General features: G+C 57.4%; 1 protein-coding gene across 1 annotated transcript in view; it reads left to right on the top strand.

The window, feature by feature from the left end:
- The window catches only part of MAP2K5 (mitogen-activated protein kinase kinase 5), a 263,379-nt gene that overhangs the window by 255,681 nt on the left and 893 nt on the right, over positions 1 to 6,805 (top strand). The gene's annotated exons all lie outside the window — the stretch shown is intronic.

Raw genomic sequence — 6,805 nt, 5'->3', positions numbered from 1 at the left:
TTTGGTGGGGCAAGGAGGCCTCTGCATGTTAAAAACCTGTTGAGATACAGGGCTCAGAAAATGACAGAATGGAAGTATCAGCTTCGCTTCTATAAAGATCTAGATTGGACGATGCGCTCACTGTGTGGTCCGAATGATCTTACTGGGAATTTACCACTGAGTCCCTGTCTGAGGTGCACACTGCAGGCCCCATGGGGTCAGAGCCTCCCTAGAGGGCAGGCCACAACCCTGCACCCCACCCCGCCCCATGGGCCTGCTCAGTCCTTCCATCCTCCTCCCTGGGGGCAGGGCCCAGGAGTGCGGTAACAGCAGTCCTTCCACGTACAACGTACAATGATGCAGCCCGGGAAGGAGGCTCGCCCTGTCGAGTGTCTTCTATAAGTGAGGCTGTGGCCCTCCCAAGCCTCCCAACTCCGGGGATGGCGAGCAGGTTTGCTGCCCCTGCACCACCCCACAGAGGGCAGAGAGAAGGACTTTTATTGAGATGCCTGGCCTTCCCTCTGCGGAGTCTCTCCTGGGGACTTCCCTCCAACCTCAATCCCAGCCACCTCCTTCCCTGACTCCCCCAATGACGAGCCTGGAATGGAGAGTTGACCCTGGGAGGAGGATGGCTTGTTTGCTCATGTAACTCACATTCTAAAGGCTGCCCGCTGCCCCGCCACTTGTCAGCCGTTTAGCAGACATTGGACATCTGTGCCTCCTTCCGTAAGTCATTTAACTTCTCTAATCTGAAGTTACCTCCTGGGCAAATAGGCATTAGATAGGTAGTTGTGAACCTTTACCATGAAGTGATTTATATTATGTAAAATTAATGCAGAGCCTCAGGATTAATACAGAGAAAAGTGGGGTTTTTGCATGAATGTATCAGTATTTATCTTGAATATTTCTTTATAAAGTCATTCATGAGATTTTGAGTTGAACATAGATGAGTGTATGTTATTTTTAATTAGGTTTGCACAAATACAGTTAAAAATGTTTAACAATTTGAATCAAACATCCAGAGCAGCCCCCACCCACCTCAGACCCTCTGACTCCACGGGGGGCTCCGAGGTCCCGCCTAATCCTACCTCATTGCTGAGAAGGGACTGAGTGTTACCCTTGCCCCTGGGGCTGGGAGCCTAAAGGGACGTGCAGAGAGCTTCCAAACAAGGCTCGCGGGCCAGCAAGGAAACGTGAGGGGCAGCACGTGGGCGCCCCTCCAGGTTCTCAGCTCACCTTCCAGGCCTCGCCCCTGCCCAGTCACTGGTGGGACTCCTTACTCCTGTGGATTTGGCTGAGTGCACCTGGGCCAGGTCTGACTGCCTCAGACAGGCTTGTGCGTGCTTGGCATTCTCTCACATGCAGGGTCCTCGGCCTGGGGCTCACCCTGAAGAAGGGGAGGCCTGTGGTCCAGAGAGGACCCCAAGAGTCTAGAGCAGCCTCAGCTTGTAGCACTTTCTCCCTAGGCCTGCTCACCCCAACCTGCGGTGCTTCTCAGCCCAGCATCAGGCTCCTGGGGAAATGCTGTCACTTACCAGTCAGTCCAACTCACTTTTCTTGACGGTGGCTATGTGCTTACCCCTCCAGGGGCTTCCAGTCCAGTGTTAGGATAAGATGGGCTTGAGTGATGATGGCCTGCGGCAGAATCATGCTCTACTCTAGGAGGTCTACTCTAGTGCATGCTGTACTCTAGGAAGGCCGACAAGTGTTTGCACAGTTCCGCTGGGAGGGGTGGCATCTGTGGGAGGCGGCAGGAGGAAAGGCTCTGTAGAGGTAGATCTTAGGTTCAGGTGTGGTCTGCTGGGCATCTCTTGCTTGATTGTTCTTTCTGCTCCTCCCTCCAGGGTCTGGTCTCTGTAACTCTGGAAACTGTCTTTCAGGCCCTGGGCCTCCGTTTTCATGCTTCTGTGGAGTCCAGACCTAAAGACTAAGAATGGAGAACCAGGGGCTCGGGTTATCAGAGAGACCGCCAGCTCATGCGCGAGGTGGGCTGTGTAGGGTGGGCCCTCCCACCGGCCCTGGCACTGAGCAGAAAGGACCGCAGAGTGCCTGAGGGCTTGGGCACAGTCCAGCTCTGTGTCCTTGGACAAGCTCCATAGTCCTCTGTGCTGTACTTTCTGCATCTGTAAAATGGGGATAATTTTAATACTTAATAGAGTTGCTGAGTATTGAATAAGTTCTTTGATTAGAAGTGACTGACCCATATGAATTTGAGCTGGGAGGACCTGGATATGCCTTTTTGCCACCCTAACTTCAGCTTGTTAGTTTACCAGTACTTGGTGAGCACTTATCACGTACAGATACTCTATTTTTTTTTAAAGTAGAACTTCAACACTCACTGTTCCCGACCTGAGAGAGCACAGTAGTTGGCGTCCTTCATGGCAGAAGAGTCCTGGATGCAGACCCTGACTTTGCCACTTTCCACCTCTGGAACCTCACCCACATCATGTTTCATGGCACCTCAGTTTATTTTGTCTATAAGTGGGGGTGCTGAGGGTTCAAGGTCAGGTGCCGATGTAGGGCAGCCAGAGGTGCACAGAGGTGCTCGTGATAGATACAGAATATACGGATAACTTCGTCATGCCAGCGGACCACTAATTGAGGACCTTGCAGCCACTCCGGCAGGTTATTCAATGATCAAATGCATAGTGTTCTTTAGGGAGTTATATGAGAGAAGAAAAGTGTGGAGACCCCAAATAGGTAAATTTCTATTTGGGATGAAACTCAGAAACCAACGGAGAGCAAAGAGTGAGGTGTCAGTGAATGGGCACTGGACCAGGAGTCCAGACACCTGAGCCTTAGGCAGCACTTACCCACCACCTCAGGCTCGGAGCCCCATCCTGCTTGCACGTGGGCACATCCACCCTCCCATCCCTGCCTCCTTCAGTGGACAGGTAGAGCTGCCACGTGGGAGGGGCTCGGGAGTGCCCTGCTGTCAGCACGATGAAGCGGGTGGGTAAAAATTAGGGACGTCATTACAAAAGAAGAGAGGCGGACTCTGGTGGAATACTGGACAGCGTGCCTGGAAACGGCAGCTCCGATTCCCGAGTTGCTGGGTCTTTGCCAGCACCCTCCTTTGCGTCAGCACGATTTGCTCCTCAGCCCCACTGGTGGAGGCGTCGGCACCAGGTGACACCAGCTGTCTTTGGTTGTTGTTGACTCGTATCTCTTCCCTGTGTCCCACTATTGGATCCATCCTGCCCTTATAATCCCATCCTTTTCACTTCGTTATGTCTCCATCTTCTGTGGCGAAGTTTGTGGACCATAATAATTCAACCCGCGCCGATGTAACTGTTGCAATTGGCCCTGAGAGAATCGAGGAAGTGAGAGTGGCTCCCATGGCCTGGAGATGAGGGCAGTGAGATCACTCAGTAGCTCTGGCCTGGCACGCGCCTGCCAGCCTCCGCAGAGCGCTCTCCGCGTGGAGGACGGAGGCCTGGGTGTCCGGGCAGTCAGCTGGGGTTGGGGGTGCTCTTGACAAGCAGCATGTGGGCAGCCTGGCTCCAGGGAGGTGGCCACGCCATGCTCCCACTGTTGCTTGCAGCATGATGGGGCTGTGAGAGCTTGTCCGCACCTCGATTCCTCTGCCTAGGAGGGAGCCTGTTTCCCCCAAGTGCTGCAGGGCCTCAGAGACACCCGAGAGGGCCTGCGCGGCCAGCTGTCTGGCTGCAGGGGCAGGTGAGCACATGGTCCTGCCTGTGGCTTTTGGAGTCAGGAGACTCACGGTGTGAGTCCACCCAGCCGTTGGCTTCAGTGACCTTGGATGGGCCCCTGAAGTGTCTGTTTCCTTGCCCCACAGACGGAGATGCAGGGCTGTGTGCACCTCCAGAATGTGGGGTTCAGTGAGAGAATCAGGACAAAGCCCTTGGCAAATGCCTGGCCCACAGCACTCTGTCCATGGTGCTGCTCTCAGTACAGGTGCTACTCTGTGCCACTTTCATCCACTTCGAGGCACCTGGCCTTGCCGGGCCCCTAACGCAGCTGGCTGGCCGGCCTCTGCTCGGGCCTGGAGCCACCTGGGAACGCAGGCACCTCCAGGTGGTCTGCTTTCCCCAGAACTGTCCACCAGATTTTGTTTTCATTCAATTCATGAGATATCCTTGCATCACATGTAGGAGCTGCAGGAGTGTCAGCCAGACTCGGGGAGGAAGAGGGAACACACCTGGCAGGTCACGGGGATGCAGCCCAGCCTTGAGGATGCACCAGAGTAGAAACCAGAACTCTGTTCTGCCCAGCACTTAACCTAGTCACTTCAGCTCCCACCCCGTCTCCTCTTCTGTGAAGTGGGTGGTGGTGCGCTTTCCCTGCTTCTCACACAGGGCTGTTGGGAGGAGGGAGAGTTGAGTCAGAGTGACCCACCACTGCGACAGAGCACTCTCCCAGTGTGTCCAAGGGATGCACTGATGGAGGTCAGGACCTGAGCCGGCAGCTTGGTCCCACCTCCGCTGGAAACAGGTGAGAGGAAACTGCAATTGGATGCCCCCCAGGTCGGCTCCGGGAGAGCCCTGGGCAGTGGGTTTGGGTTAGAGACTTCTGATTCAGCCCCAGCTCAGGGAACCCGGGCAGGTCAACCATTTCCTTACCTGTAAAGTGCCCACCCTAGACTGTGCCCACCCTGACTTGGTGCCTGTCCCTAGACTGTGAGGTGCCCATGGACCCTGCAGGCAGAGATGCTGCCAGGCCGGTATCCCACCCGGGGTCTCCAACACCCTTCTGTCCTGCTCTGCTTCCCTCGAGCAGCTGTCTCTGCCCCTACTCCCCACACACCGGCTTCTTGTATGTTCCATCACGTGGTGGTCCATGCTGCCAGCAGCTCCCAAATTCTCTGGGTGCCTGGAGCGGCTTCAGTCCCCCCACCCCACCCCCCCAGTGTCTGTATGTCTGTCTCTCGGCCCTCTCTGTCTCCCTCTGTGGTCCCCTGTCGTCGTCGTCGTCCCCCACCCCCCATCCCTCCCAAACCAGTCAACAGTAACTGAGGACAGAACCATGTCACTCCCTTTGAAGGGTGGGGTAAAGCCCGAGGGATACGCCGGGGATGGGAGTCGCCTCCCAGCCAAGGAGAGCAGGAAGGGGAGCGTCTCCACCAGCACCCTGGATGCCCACTCTTCTCCCTCCTCCCCTCCCAGGCACTTGGGCACTTGGGCAGAATGCTTCCCTGCAGTGCGGCCATCAGCCTTCCCAACTGGAGGAATGCTCCCCTCTCCCTCCTGCAGTTCCGCTCTGCTTGTTCCCGAGCAGATGATCACGGAGATGGAGCATATGGGCCCCAAAGTCACCGGGCATTCTGGGAAAGTGACACTGGTACCCAGGCTTGGCGGGAGGGGCCGTGGGCTCTGGAGCACAGCTTCTCCCTTTGTTCTTCACAAGGGCACAGGTCGCCCTCCTGAGCCTCCTGAAAAGGAGTAAGTGCGGGAAGAATTCCCTTTCAAGGCAGCGACTTCGGAGGGCAGGTGTAGGCCGGGCGCATATACAGGGAGGACATGTAGGAGCCAAGATAGAGTCCCATCTGGCCTCTCCTGCCTCAGCCCCCTCACCCACTGCCTGAGGACACCCACCCAACCTGGTTGCACCTCCCCTTCCCAGCAGCAATCGGAACCAGGCACCTGCTCCCTGGGGGTCCTGCAGCATCTTGGGGTCCCGCACAGAGTGCGTGGGCAGATCACAGGAGGCACCCAACTGGGCTCCAGGCGCATTTCCCTGGTGGCCTCGGTGAGTCCCTGCCTTGGGCTGGGTGCCCCCAGCACCCGCTAAGCTGCTTTCCTCCCCCTGCACCTGACAGGTTCCCCGTGCCTCTGAGCTAGATCAAGCAATGCAGGGTTCTCCAGGGGCAGTTTTTCTCGCCTGACTTGGGAAAGCTGGGTAAAGGGACACAGTGTCAGCCCAAGGTGTGAAAGCCTGGGCTTCCTCCCTTCAGGTCTGACCAAGCTGCCCCTTCCCCTGCCCTGGCCTGGTGTCTGGACCCACACCCCTCACAGCCACCCGATGGGCTTGTTTGGAAGCAGCTTGGAGCCCCAAGCATGTGGCCAGCGGCTGGCCAGCCCCAGGCCTGCGGGTCAGACTGGCTGGATGGGGAAAGCCGAGCTGAGAACCCAGCTCAGGGTCAGGAAGGGGCCGGGGAGAGGCACAGAAAACAGGAGGGAGCAAGGCAGCTGGAGCTGGACGTTCGGAAGGGGGAGGAGGAGCTGGGCAGTGAAAGGCACGGGGAGCCCCCTCCTCTCCGCTCACCCACAGTGGCTTCCTGGTACCGGCCTTTGCATGTGTCTGTCTCTGTGTCTAAATTTCCCCTTTCTAAAAGAACACCAGTCCTACTGTAATGACCGATGGGGGCGGGGGGCTGCCAGGTGTGCATTCTTCAGCAGAGAAGCCACAGGTTCGGAGGAGGGAAGAGAATTCTCTGACTTCCCGTGGCCCCTGCTGTTTTCTGGCCTCCCTAGGAACTCCTAGGAGGCCCTAAGATTGTGAGAGCGAAACTTGATTCTTCAGGGCAGCGGGGAGGGCACTGGCTGGGTACGACCCAGCCTGCCTGTGGCGAAGTCGGCGAGAGCCTGAGGCAAAGCCCGGCCTGAGCTTCCCACCAGGAACCACGCGTCTGCGCACACGGCACAGCCCTCTCCCTCTGGCACACCTGCCTCCCCCGCTGTAGGTGGTGACCTCTTCCCGGAGGGATCCACACAGCCTCTGGCCAGTGGTTCTGTGGTCTCCAGGCCGCGCTGGGCTGGGCGCTGGCAGCTGGGAGCCAGGCCTTGGCCAGCTGTGGGAGGGACGCTGGGCCGAGGGAGGGGCAGAGTGGAGTCGGGACCGGCCTCATGCTGGGGAGCTCTCGGGC

Source organism: Myotis davidii, unplaced genomic scaffold, assembly GCF_000327345.1.
Source record: "Myotis davidii unplaced genomic scaffold, ASM32734v1 scaffold673, whole genome shotgun sequence".
NCBI lineage: Eukaryota > Metazoa > Chordata > Mammalia > Chiroptera > Vespertilionidae > Myotis > Myotis davidii.
The sequence above is the reverse complement of the archived record's forward strand: the minus strand, read 5'-3'. Positions and strand labels throughout refer to the sequence as shown.